The sequence below is a fragment of the Pseudophryne corroboree genome, chromosome 2 (genome assembly GCF_028390025.1).
Source record: "Pseudophryne corroboree isolate aPseCor3 chromosome 2, aPseCor3.hap2, whole genome shotgun sequence".
Classification (NCBI taxonomy): domain Eukaryota; kingdom Metazoa; phylum Chordata; class Amphibia; order Anura; family Myobatrachidae; genus Pseudophryne; species Pseudophryne corroboree.
The window spans coordinates 461,864,933-461,879,176 of NC_086445.1; the positions used below are offsets into that span (position 1 = coordinate 461,864,933).

At 42.0% G+C, this 14,244-nt stretch overlaps 1 protein-coding gene and 1 long non-coding RNA gene across 3 annotated transcripts in view; one reads left to right on the forward strand and one right to left on the reverse strand.

The window, feature by feature from the left end:
• The window catches only part of LOC135050879 (uncharacterized), a 59,746-nt gene extending 54,111 nt beyond the window's left edge, over positions 1 to 5,635 (forward strand). For both annotated transcript variants that reach the window (XR_010241894.1, XR_010241895.1), the window contains 2 exons: positions 2,433 to 2,637; positions 5,001 to 5,635. This is a non-coding gene — a long non-coding RNA (uncharacterized LOC135050879). The remainder of the gene's footprint in view (positions 1 to 2,432; positions 2,638 to 5,000) is intronic.
• LOC135028178 (S-adenosyl-L-methionine-dependent tRNA 4-demethylwyosine synthase TYW1-like) overlaps positions 1 to 14,244 on the reverse strand; it is a 590,293-nt gene that overhangs the window by 203,540 nt on the left and 372,509 nt on the right. The gene's annotated exons all lie outside the window — the stretch shown is intronic.

The window sequence follows — 14,244 nt, forward strand, 5'->3', positions numbered from 1 at the left end:
ACAGGGATTTGAGAGTGTTCTCAATTTTGCGGTTAGCTGTGTCCTTTAAGGAGGCTGCCCCAGGGACAGGTTAAACTATCTTACGTGACAACCTAGATACCGATGCGTCAACAATCGTTGGGTTTTCACATTTTTCCCTATCATCCTGAGGGAAAGGGAAGGATGTGAGTAATCTCTTAAGGATCTGAAACATTTTATCAGGATTAACCCAGGATTCCTCAAACAGAGAATTCAACTCTTGATGCAGGAAAAGTAGCCAAGGATTTCTTATTTACATTAAAATAAGACACCTCACACCTCATCCTCCTCGGTCACCTTATAAGGAATTTGCAGAACATCTCTAATAGCTTCTATCAGAGCCTGTACCCCCTGTGACAGAGCTGTATCTCCCCCCCCTCCCCCCGCTGAGTCCACCTCACCCTCCTCTGCATCTGACATGTCATCATCAGTGTCAGTCTGCAGGATCTGGTCCAGTGTATGCTTTTGTGGACAAATGGCAGGGGTCTGAGACGCTGGCATGAGAAGTGAATCTCTATTCATCAGGTCATCCACAGACTGTCGTAAGTATTGCGTCTCTTTCTCATTCTGGGATAATTTATTAAAAATATTCGAGATCATCCCTTTTGGAGAATCCAACCATGCTGGTTCGGATCCACTAGCCTGAGAATGAGTACTATCCTGAGTACATTGTAGTGATCCCCCTGGGGAAGAAAAGCACTCTGCCGTGCATGAAACACACTCCTTAGACATTGTAATGAGAGGTACACACACACACACACACGAGAAAAAAGGTTAAGCCCAGTTAACCCACACAGAGCCCTTCTAGGGAGATACAGAGTAAGATGGAGCCAGCCACACACACCCTTCTGCTAAAGCTTATGCCTAGGTGGGTCGCAGACTTAGTATCCTTAATAGGGTATCAGTACTCTTATACTGCTCCCCCCTTCCCTTGCTATGACCCCCTGGTACCGCTGAGGTAACCTGCAGACCTTGTGGAAGAGCTGCGCTTCTCTAGCAGTCTGCACAGTGAGAGCTGTAGAGGGAAAATGGCGCTGGTGAGCTGCTGAATCCCCTCATAATGAATCCCCGCCCCCTTAATGGCACGCAGTCTTCCCGGTTTTTTATACTGGCTGAGGTTTATAATGTGCTTTACAGTGGGTTAGAACCCCTGTAAGCTGCTGCCAGTGTTTGTATTTTAAGGCTTCTGCTCGCCCGTCACAGCGGAACACACATAGTATGCCTCTGAAACCTGGAGCTGCAGCCTGCCTATCAGCGCTGCATCTCCATACCCTTATGCCGGCATCATCGCCGGCGACCCGCTAACCGGGACGCTGGCTTTCTACTCACCACTCTTCTCACTGTTAGGGGTGGTGGCATACTGCGGGAATGTACGCTCGCCGTGGCGGGGCTTGCAAATAGTTCCCTCAGTGTCCTGTCAGCGGGGAACGGGACCATTAACCCTATGGGAGGTTGGACCGTTCCTAAGTCCCACGAAGCAGGCAGTCCGGTGCCAACCAGCCCTGCCTGAAAATAACAAATAGAAAATAAATGCAGAAAACTCTTCAGGAGCTTCCCTAAGCATGACCGACTCCTCCATGCACATTTTCTAAACTGAGACTGGTTGGAGGGGCATAGAGGGAGGAGCCAGCCCACACTATCAAAGTCTTAAAGTGCCCATGGCTCCTAGTGGACCAGTCTATGGTACTAATGTGGACCCCAGTATCCTCTAGGACATGAGAAATTTAGATAAATGCAATCAGTAATTTGACAAAAATATTTTTAAGGTTCAGGGTATTCAGGATTGGCAACACAATGCCCCAGTGCTGCATGGGTAATCTCACCCTGTACTCTGCAGGCATTACAAAGAACGTGTAAATTAAACTGCATCAATATCAAATTAGATACAGTCAGATTGGCAAGGCTTTCAGATAATGGTGATAAAAGCATTACGTTTATTAAAATGACCATTATCAATCCTAAAAGCACATCCTCTGTATTCTTTTTTCAATTTATTGAAAATGTGCACTTCTAGAAGAATGCACTGTATGTACTGTATATGAAAGAATTAGTTTGTGTAAATAATTACAATGTAAATGTACAAGCTGCACAACCATAAACACTGAAAGTGTGCAGTATTGACCGTACTGAATATACCTAACAGACCTGCTACACTTCTCAAAAAAAAATCAAAAAAAAAATCAACTGCTCAACTATTATTCTGAGGAGTCTTTTTGTCATGCATATTATGAATGCATCCTGACATTTAAGCAATTTCAAAGGGTAGAGAGATGGCTGGGCAGACTAATTTTACTGCACATTTGAGAAGGATAGTGCAAAAATTTATAACTCCAAAGGATTCCGGTTTTCATGCTCCAAGGTTTACATCCTGTGTCTTAAAATGTAATTGCTGAAGCCTTTCTGTGTTTTGACAGATCCAGAGGGAAATACAAAGTTCATCAAAAGATTTACGATACCATATATACAATCACTTCATGCAAACATAAATAAAGTCTGCTTATCAAAGCAGACAGAATGACCTTCATGGTAGAAGAGACCAGGAAAGGGATACATATATAACCATTTCCTAAAGGAAGGCTGTGTCATTTTCATGTGCATAAGACTAGATGTTATCCAGAGGTAAGCATAATGTGCAAGTCTACTTCCTTTTGTAAATTATGTTATACAGACATGGCAAGTCTGAATAATATCTGCTTGATATTAATAATAAATATTGTTATGACTGTCAACATCGTCAATTCCCTTGTCGAAGGTCGAAGAGAGAAATCATGAATGCCGGTTTCATTTCACATATTAACTATTCAATGTGTTACATGTAACAAAACAAATTAGCATAAACAAAGGTTTACCGTTTGTGCAACCATAATAAACAATACTGGTGTATAAAATTAGCACACACCTATTACCAACACTATCTGTGAAATACTTATGAGTACTGTTGACCACTAGAGGGAAGTAGGGATGATGGAAAGAAAATACCCCGTATTTGCCGGCGTATAAGACGACCCCCAACATTTCCACTTAAAATATAGAGTTTGTTATATACTCGCCGTATAAGACTACCCCCTTCCACACACCAAATAAAACGTAAAAGAACATCAGATTTGTGACATACTGTATATTATGACCTGATAAGAGATTTGGATAGGGAGTATTTATCAAGGTATGCATAAGAAGGGGGGAGGGGGCGAGGAGAAAGTTGTAAAATGTATAAAAGTATACCCCTGTGTGCATTTAGTGTTACCGGTTTCACATGAGTGCCATTAGTATTAGTATTGGTGCCATTACAGTAACTGTCATTGTCACCATTGTACGGCCACAACGCGAATGCAGCGCCTCCGGCCAGTCCCTGCATCTCCCTGTAATTGGCACTAGTGACCCGCCGTGGCCGCACTGGATATCGCGCGATACTGGATGGTGAGTAGAATGAGGTGGGCGGGCATCGGGAGGCCACTATGGGCACCGGGCGAGTATCGGAAGGCCACTATGGCAGCTATGTCTATCCCAACTGAAGTGCACCCGGCGTATAAGACGACCCCCCCACTTGGAGGCATGTTTTTCAGGGCAAAAAAGTAGTCTTATACGCCAGCAAATACTGTACTACTCTCCTAGCAGTTTAGGAACTGAGGAGATGCAGCATTAGAACAGTAGTGTTATGAAGCAAAGATATGAATGATGTGGGATGCCACTATTGTACAAGCTTAAAGGACAACATTTAAATAGCAGCAATAGTCACAGACTGTTTGTATTCTTGAACACTTCATCTCATGACAGTCGCTCTTCTAAAGTTATTACTTGGTAATATAAAACTTGAATAGAGCCAAGAGTTTAATTGTGGTGTACAAATTGTAACCTGGTTACAATTTGTACAATTTATCTGGTATTTAGATGGGTTGCTGTAGAGGTTCCCAAACACGATCCTCAAGGCACCATAATGGTCCAGATTTTAAAGATATGTATGGCTCAGCACAGATGGTTCAATTAAAGTGACTGAGATACCAATCAAGCCATTTGTGGCCAAGCATGGATTATACCTAAAATCTGGACTGTTAGGGTGCCATGAGGAAAGCGTTTGGGAACCTCTGGGTTACTGGATCCGTGGATCAGTTCTACCTCTTGTCAAGGTGTTTTACAGTGCCTACACACAAGAATCCATCAGATATCTACAATCCACCAGGAGCAGGCTTGGGCAACCCTAACATCCCTAAAGTGTGAAATGGTGTGTGAATTAGTTATACTGTAGTTATAAAAATGTACCAGTTTACCCTCTTCTCATCCACTCAACTATAGACTTATGAACACACAATTGGTATGTCTGTTAGCATAAATGCATCTAGTGTACTGTACATCCACAGTATATCAATCTTGTAATAATAGACCTTAAATTTCACACTTTACTTGTTGCTGTACATACTGTATGTCTACTCCTAGGACATGAACATTGCTAAAACTCACTACAGGTCACTAAGAGGAGAGGATCCATTTTATAAACCATGCTACTTCAGCTAGTCCAACTATAAGTCAGTCATTAATAAGGATAATTCAATGACATACACAATACTTGTTTTATGCCATACTATAAATGTAGTAAGAATTTTTAAGATGAACTTGCCCCTAGTGCCATCACTCATATGGTCAAAGTAAGACAGTAAAAAAAAAAATGTGTTACAAGTGAACTCACACTTATAACACTAAAACATACCCTTACATACACTAGTCACTTTGTAAATTATCCCCCCCCAAAAAAACAAAACAAAACAAAAACACAAACACAAAAATAAATAAAACAGGCACTGACAAAACTGTTGATAATCAGAGAGTGGACTGTGGATGAGATGTTTATGCGGCTGCTGTAATATCCAAATGCCAGTTGCCCAGCCTTGTATTGATGTTGATTGAACCAGATAATACGTTGCAAGCAAAACCACGAACATGCAGGTGAAGCCCAATCTCTAACCAGTGTCTCTATTTCTATATGGAAGCTTCAAAAAAGCCTGTCTACTTTCTGGTCAGTGAACTGCACAATAAACTGGATACCAGAGGAGCAGCAAACAGGACCGCACATCTAAGGCATATAAGATATTCAGTACAGGAGCACGTGAGCAATGCCAGAGTTGACATGCAATTAATGATTGCTGCTATTGATTGACATTTTACTTACATGCCACTTTAATACAGCTCTGCAGCCAGTACAGTGTTGAAATATATACTGTATGTATTATGCAAGGGCCATGTATCTACTATGCCTACTAAATGGTGTACTACAATTTGCCGGCTGTCGGAAATCCCGACGCCCAGCATACAGACGCCGGGATCCCGACAGTCGGAATGCAGGCAGCGGGGTGAGCGCAAAAGAGCCCCTTGTGGGCTCGCCGCGCTGTGGGCACAGTGGCGACACACTATTTATTCTCCCTCCAGGGGTGTTGTGGACACCCCAAGAGGGAGAAAAGTTGAGATTCCGGCTGTCAGGATCCCAAAACCGGTATGCTGAGCGCCAGGATCCCTGCAGCCGGTATAACAAATGCCACCCCTACTAAATAATGTCTGAATATAATTGCGTTTAACATGTTTATTGATTTGTATTACCTCTTTATGATATCAGTCACCAATTAAATACTCATTAACTTCTTGATTGTTTGATTTTGTCATTTTAAAATGCAGTGCCATGTTCCGTTTCATTGGCTTTGTAAATTATGTATTACATTGTCCTAGTGGGCTTTGTTCTATAGGCAAGACCTCATGTACATTTAGAGAGTGTATGGGACAACATAGCTCAGCCATTAGACTTGCCCTTTGCTATGATTACACCTGCCTCCAATATCTGATAGGTGAAATGCAAGACAAGAATATACGCTGCAGTAGAACAGCATATAATACAAGAATGTTTGGTTCAATAAAGCTGTATTATGAAAAAGATCCAACAGAAGCATAAAGTATAACACGTAATCTTGAAGATGCAGTAACAACGTTAAATGCAGTTTAGGTATAAACCTTTGCAGGACAGAAGGCTAGAGCCTATTAAACTTCACATGCAGGCATTATGTTGTAGAATAAGTAGCAGTCTTTTCAAAATAAACAGTAAACAGATTAGTACAGGGGATATACCCTGATAAAATTGGGCGCTGGAGAACTTTCAATTACAGATACATTTTAAAAGCACCTATAAATATACATATTTTATTTTATAGCGGCTGCTATGTGGCAAACTGGATGCCTGATACAGAGATATAGATATAGATATATATAGTAAATTTGTATGAACAAACAATTAAGGAGCACTTATAAAATATATTCAAATTTATTATTACATAGATACCATTGATGGAAAAATAACATTAATTTTTTTTTATTTTTTTAACTTTCTAAAATAGCAGTGAACAGGCGTAATGGTATGGGTATGATCAGCTACAATAGCTTAAACTGATTAAACAGAGTTGCGGTTCATTTTTGAAAGATGTACTGCTGGTATGATTCAAAGTCATTAAGCTGGTAAGTTAAATGTGACCAGTACCGATCTTTGAACAATTGAAAGGTAAGTGCACTAAAGCTCACCCCTGTTGGGTAAATGATTTCTCACCCGCTGCTGGTATTGGCGCTGATTCCAGTTGATAGCAATGCAGATAGAAGGTTTCCAAACGGCTGATGCGTTACACTTCCTTAGGTGTACCAGGGATGGAGACAGCAGGTCCGCAGTGTCGAGTCTGCTGACAGGGCTTCTTAAGCACAGCAGCGGTCGATCGATGTTGAGAATACCCAGTGTAATGGGTGGCAGGAGGAGGACACTAATGGGCAAAACCATGTTGCACTGTAGGTGGGGCAGATATAACATGTGCAGAGAGAGTTAGATTTGGGTGGGTCATATTGTTTCTGTACAGGGTAAATAATCACTGCTTTATTTTGACACTGCAATTTAGATTTCAGCTTGAATACACCTCACCCAAATCTAACTCTCTCTGCACATATTACATCTGCCCCACCTGCAGTACAGCATGGTTTTGCCCATTAGTGTGCTTTTTTAGGTTTGCTGACAAACCTGAATAAGGCCCACAATCTGGTAATACTATACTTATGTATTAGGCCTGCAATACTGCTAGGCATTAGGGCCAAAGAGCACTTGTAGTTTAAAAAAAAAAAAAAAAAAAAAAAAGGTTGTCTGGTGCTCCATTTAAAAGCAACATTGGATCTGCTGATGATCAAAACTAGGAAGTCCTGGTAGCCAATGGAACAGTAATAGGTCCTACACACTGGGCGATAATTCTCAAAGATATGAATGATCTCGTTCATTAATGAACGAGATACCATTAATATCTTTAAGTGTGGAGGCACCAGCGATAAACGATGCGCGGCCCCGCGCTCGTTCATCATTGGTGCCCCATCGGCTGTGCGTGCAGGTCAATATGGACGATCTCGTCCATATTTGCCTGCACTTCTATGGAGCCGTGTGACGGGGGGAGTGAAGAAACTTCACTCCCTCTGTCACTGCCCCCCCCCCCCCCGTCGGCCGTATCCGCCGTCAGGCAGCTCGGCGGCGGATAGTTAAATGTGTAGGGCTCTTTAGTATGGTAGCCATTGTAAACCAATACCAATTATGTCATGGAAATGAGATTACATTTAAAGAAAAAAAACCTGGTTATTCCCCTTTTAACTTGAACAGTTCAGTAATTATGTTACCATCAGTTTTAGATTACATAAATCTTTGTGTTTAAAGATTTTAGTTTAGAATATCAATAATCTGGCAACACTAACTTTACATTTTGTTTCATAGTGCCTTTTATATTGGAACGAAGTTAAACAGGTGTTTCACACTTCTACTGGGTCTATGACAAACTGGCTGATAGCTACAAAAGAGGTTTTTTTTCACAATTAGGATCTATAGTTCTACGTATAGGAACATTATAAAAGTGTAAGGTGCACTGTTCAAAAGGGTGCGGAATGTGTGACTGGCGGTCAGGAGACCATCGGTCAGCATACCTCCGCTGGTACCCCGGCAGTGGGGTGGGGAGGGGCGAGCGCAACAATTCCCTTGCGGGCTCGGTGGCGACCGTTCTATTTTCACTCTATGGGTGTCCTGGACACCCATGAGTGGGAATGGGTGTAGTACGGTATGCCGGCGGCCGGGCTCCCAGCGACCAATATACCGGCGCCGGGAGCCCGACCGCCGGCACCACTAAGCTGCGGGCACGGTGGTGCGCCACGCTACTTTATTCTCCCTCCAGGGGGGTCGTGGACCCCCACGAGGGAGAATAGCTGTCGGTATGCCAGGTGTTGGGATCCCAGCTCCGGTATACTGTGCGCCGGGATCCCGACATTCGGCATACTTAAGACCACCCGTGGGAATAGTCCCTGATGGTCGGCATGTCGACCGACGAGATTGTAATGGGTCAGGATGTAGGGGAAGGTTATGTGACCGTCGGTCATATAACTACATCCCGTCCAAACAATAGTTTTATTTGAGAAAACATTTTGGGTTTAAAATTTCAGTAGCAGAAAGCAGCTGTATCTGGGAGCTCCTGAATAGTTATTCTATTATGTTCTAATATCCTGTGAAATGTTTCCTATGTTTACTTTGTATGGCTGAATTATATGAGTGACGACAGGGGTAGTCGTCCCTGGGCACCCACACATTAAAGGGTTCCCAAACACACAGCCAATGTCACTATTAAAACTGGAGCACAGCAAATAGCTGGGTCTCCATTTACCCTCCTCTTCGGCAACTCAGCTGTTCCTTAACAGCGGCCACCGAGGGTGTCCTCACTACAGTCTTGTGGGATAGTGATGGCAAATGCAGTGCGACAGTGTACTAGAGCCAGCCGATTTCAACACTGAAGGGGCTGAGTCGGCAGTGCGTCACTGTGCTCTCCCGACTCACTAATCTCACACTTCTGCACCGTGACGTGTGTGTACGCAACTGGGTTGCCAACAATTTTGTTAGTATGGGCCCCAACAACTTTCTTGCCTCTGGGCCCCCACAGCCTTAATCCGGCTGTATGTATCGCGCAGTGTACACTTTGTGGTACCTTAAAAAAAGTTACTAATAAAAATTATAAATAAAAGTATCCAGATCATAAGACAAGCAAACACATATGCACACTGCACTTCATATTCTTGTTTGTCTGAGTAACTATAATGATGAAGTGAAAAGCTAAATCTTCCAAAGGCATCCTAAATTATGAATGACATTTTCATGAAGCAAGTACTTTTCTCCATTTACGCATTCCCTGTCCTACAAAGTACAAGGACTTTGAAGAGTTTATAGATCTATCACTCTGCCTAAGGGGCCCTACACACTGGCCGACCCGCCGCCGAGCTGCCTGACGGCGGATACGGCCAACGAGCGACCCGGCGGCGGGGGGGCAGTGACGGGGGGAGTGAAGTTTCTTCACTCCCCCCGTCAGGCGGCTCCATAGAACTGCAGGCAAATATGGACGAGATCGTCCATATTGGCCTGCATGCACAGCCGACGGGGGACCAGCGATGAACGAGCGCGGGACCGCGCATCGTTCATCGCTGGAGCCTCCACACTGAAAGATATGAACGAGTTCTCGTTCATTTATGAACGAGATCGTTCATATCTTTCAAAAAATCGGCCAGTGTGTAGGGCCTATAAGTCACATTTACTGGTGGCATAAATTCAGATGCTTATCAATATCTTAACTTCCAAATCTTTTTACAGCAGCCCAAAGTTTCTACTATGTTAAATCAATAAACGTATTAAAAAAATGGAAAAACAAAAAAAATGCTTTACGTGTCAGTATTTTGTGATGCACAAATGAAAAAGCAAAGAAGTGTTAGTCATATTACTCATCGCAACTGAATACAAAAAAACACTGATTCACAGACCATGGAAGTGTGAAGATAAAAAATAATAGGAATAATAAACAACTGCATGAAGACAGCACTTTTAAGACTTAAGTCAAAATTGTTTTAGACAGTAGTCAGCAAATAAATAAGCAAAACAACAGCCTACATACAAATCAACAAACTTAGTTAACAGTACAATAGATAGATTTTCCAATCTTTCGCTAAATATAACCCCACATTTGATGTATGGACATCCCTGACTGGGTGCTTTGGATGATTTCATTACACTGTAATTGCAGTGTAAAGTACAGCGAAAGACGCGCGAGCCCGCAAGGGGACTCGCTGCCAGGATTCCAGCAGACGGATGCCGCTGTTGGTATACTGACAGTCGGCATCCCGTCTGCCGGTAAATCATACCAAACCCAGTTTAACAGTAGCATTCCTGAATAAATGGTATTATTTTCTCAAACATTAGCCAACTGGTGGGTAATGCATTAGTTTTGTAGGGCAGTCAAGGGATTGTACCTTATATTGATAATGAAGCCTGGAGTTCAGAAGCTCCAATAAAAATGAACCTCTTTACAATAGTGTTTCTTATGTACTGTAACTATGGACCTAATTCAGATTCACAGTCGCAGCAGCAAATTTGGTTAGCTAATGGGCTAAACCATGGGGGTAATTCAGACCTAATCGTAGATGTGCACGGTGGCGAAGCTTTTGTACCTGACAGGTAGCCCCCTGCCAGCACAGCTCCCGCACGCTAGCAGGGGGCTAACAGCCGCGTACCAGGTTGCAGCGGTTGCGTGTGACGTCACACAGCCGACACGGCCCGCCCCCAATGGTCCAGACATGCCTCCAATTGTCTGGACCACGCCTCGCCAACTGCATTCTAACGCTACTGGCACGCTCCCTACTGCCCTGTGACTGCCTCTGCCTGTCAATCAGGCCGAGGTGATCGCACCAGTGAGATGCTTTCGCATCTCACTGTCTGCACATGCACAGTGCGCTTGCCGCGCATGCACATAGTAATTCAGACTGCGACTGCTGCAGCGATGCAGTCTGAATTACCCCCCATGTGCACTGCAGGGAGGGGGCAGACGTAACATATGCAGAGAGAGTTAGATTTGGGTGGGGTGTGTTCAAACTGAAATCTAAAATGCAGTGTAAAAATAAAGCAGCCATTATTTACCCTGCACAGAAACTATATAACCCACCCAAATCTAACTCTCTCTGCACGTTATATCTGCCCCCCCTGCAGTGCACATAGTTTAGCCCATTAGTTAACAAATTTGCTGCTGCGATCAGTTCTGAATTACCCCTAATATTTGTACAGTATCTTTGTCAACCAAATATTTCTAATGTGTGTAAATACATAACCGGTATCTGTTGCCTTAGATTTGTACATGTATCTCTCTGCTAGACCTCTACATGGCAACAGTTGAATACTGTATACTGTAGTATGTAACAAAAGTTGAATATCACTAACTATCTACAGTACCTACGATAAAACTAGCGTAAAGGTGGTTCCATATTAACTGAAGGAGATTAAAGAGGTTTTAAATGTATGCAGCGGACAATGATTAGTATTATTAGGGCACCTGTTCATGTGCAGGAATAGTTACTCCAGCAAGAGAGGAGACTCCAAAAACACTAGCTCTTGCTGAGGCAATATGTAAGCAACCTTGTTAACCTTTCCATCACCCCTTTGTACTGCAGACAGGATGGGCTGCATTTACTAAGCTGCAGGTTTTCAAAGGTGCCGATTTTAGGTCACGGGATTTAAAATTGCAATAATATCAAAAGCAATGGTTTTGAATTCAATATCACTGATATTTTAGATACCACTGGCCAAACCAATAAAAATCTTGAAGTGTTTTTTTTACATCCCTATTTAGAGAAAATCACAAGGCAGCATTATAAATGTACAAATGTTATCCTTTTGGGTATTTTTAGAACAAATTTGTGTTTAAAGGTCCACAAAAAAGTTTTATTGTCTTCTTCTTTATTAGATTCTCCTTTGACCTCCAACATTTATCAATAAACATTATATACCAAAAGTTACAAAGGTTTAATCATGTTGAAGCACATAACATGAAAATCACAGGAAATAAGTGTTCACCCATTGGTGTACTCGGCTAATGATGTATGGCGACCAATGCAGGAGTGGGGAAGTCTGGCTTGGGCTTCAAGGTTAAACAGTCTTTTTTATTGATTTTCAAAAACAAAGAGAAAATAAAACTAGTAATACAAGAAAACCAGACATAAAGGGGGGAATTCAATTATTATCATCCCCGATCTCCCATCTAAAGTGACGGGAAATCGCAGTGGGCAATATTCAATTGATGTCCCCTACCGCGCTAATCTAAACTAATGGGTGCGATTGGGAAAAGTGCAGTTCTGAGCTGAAATGGATCACTTTTCACACATTTCAGCTCACCATCCTCGTCAAGTGCGAAATAGTAGACGACAGCAGCAGATTGCGCCTGAACGGAGCTACAATTTAATAGCTCCATTGGGCACCACCAGAAATACATTGGAATCTTGCACATACAGTGAACCTGTTATAGTCACATAAGCAAATACTCATAACGGGGTTGACATCACCCAGTACACAGCTCACACGGTCATGCACAGATTGAGTCAAGAATATACTGTAGATCAGGGCTGGCTAAACCGGTCCTCGAGATCTAGCAACAGTTCACATTTTCCAGACCACCTAGCTGGTGCACAGGTGTAGTCATTACTAATTAAGATGTGCTGCATTCATTCCTAACTGACAATTCTACAGATCTACAGGAGGCCTGGAAAACATGTACTGTTGGTAGATCTCGAGGACCAGTTTGGCCAGCCCTGCGGTAAATACAGTAGATATCAAGAAGTCTGAACAGACACACCAAATTAAAAAAATAGAAGAGCAATTCGATGAGGCATCAACCAGTGAACAGGCATTAAATACTTAAAAGATATATACAATAAATATATATATATATATATATATATATATATATATATTATATATAAAAATAATGGTAATTAGCATATAACATTTAAGAAAAAGAAAGGTAGGTAGTCCCAAGAATACAGCATTCCCCAGAGTAGTAAAACACTATTACATTTTGTAATGAAAAAAAAAATCAAGATCTAGCGCGCTCCCACAAAGCATCTAGTAAAGGGGTTGTCAGCCCCTAGAAATGTTAAAAGAACAAGACGCAATGAAAATAGAGCTAGTATGTACAATTAATATATGATGGATGGTAAATGTTAAAGAAAATGCACATTTATTTAAAAAACAATAAACGTAAAATCTCAAGGTATAAAAGCAACCACTAGCTAGGCCACAGGTGCAATATGTCCCCTGTTTAAATTAGGACTTTCTTTTTTGTGTCCATAAGGGATCCAATCTTAGCAACAAGGTATTACCAGTACCTGTGATCTAGAATATTTAAATTGATGAAATGTATTCCAGATTCGGACAATTGGACTTGATATTTGCGTAATATGAAGGTATTTTTCATGAATGTTAGAAACATTGACCAGGGACACCCAAGTGCCAAATTCAGGACCCGGGGTGAATAGCCAAAAAGTGCACCAGACACAACTTATGCAGACGTTAATAACATATTGTCTAGTGTGTATATCTAGTAAAAGAACAGCTAAAATCCCGAGAGCGCTCACAGCAGGTGTGAGAATGCAAGAGGAAATAAGAGTAGAGGAAATTTCATGTAAAATCTTACACCAAAAAACAATAAACCAGGGAACAGTCACACAAAAATGCCACAAAGTGCCACGGGTGTCAAGACATTTAGGACACATATCTGTAGCTCAACCTCCAAATTTAATCACCTTTATAGGAGTAGGTTGGGTTCAATGCAGTAACAACAACTGACTGCTGAAATCAAATAGAAGAAGTTGAGACACGCAGACTCTCAAGGGCCATAGTCCATGTGTCATCAAATTATATGGCCCCATACAGAAATCAACATATTCTAAGGCATGGTAAATCCATAGAATGATGAGCGGACATGAAGAAAGATTACAGATAGCACAGAGCATTACGGGAGCCAAAAGAGGTAGCTGCCTAAAGCTAGATACACAAAATACCATTATTCCACCCATTTGCCAGTAATCGGTAGACCGGCTATCCGAAACGAAGGTAGTGGAAGGTAACCAGGGGATTGTTGAAAAAACAGAGAAATTTGGGCTGGCTCACCATTTTAATTTGATTAATTTGACCACTGAGCGTAAGGGGAAGTTTATACCAAAGACGTGTTTTATCCCTACAATAGAGGACTTGGCGGTTGTACATTTAAGGTTATATAATTTTACGTAGAATAGGTAATCTAAATAGAAAACAAGGTTTGTTGGCGCTGAGCAGGTCTGTGTGGATTTACACCCTGGGATTAGCAGCCACCTAGTGAGGAGGTA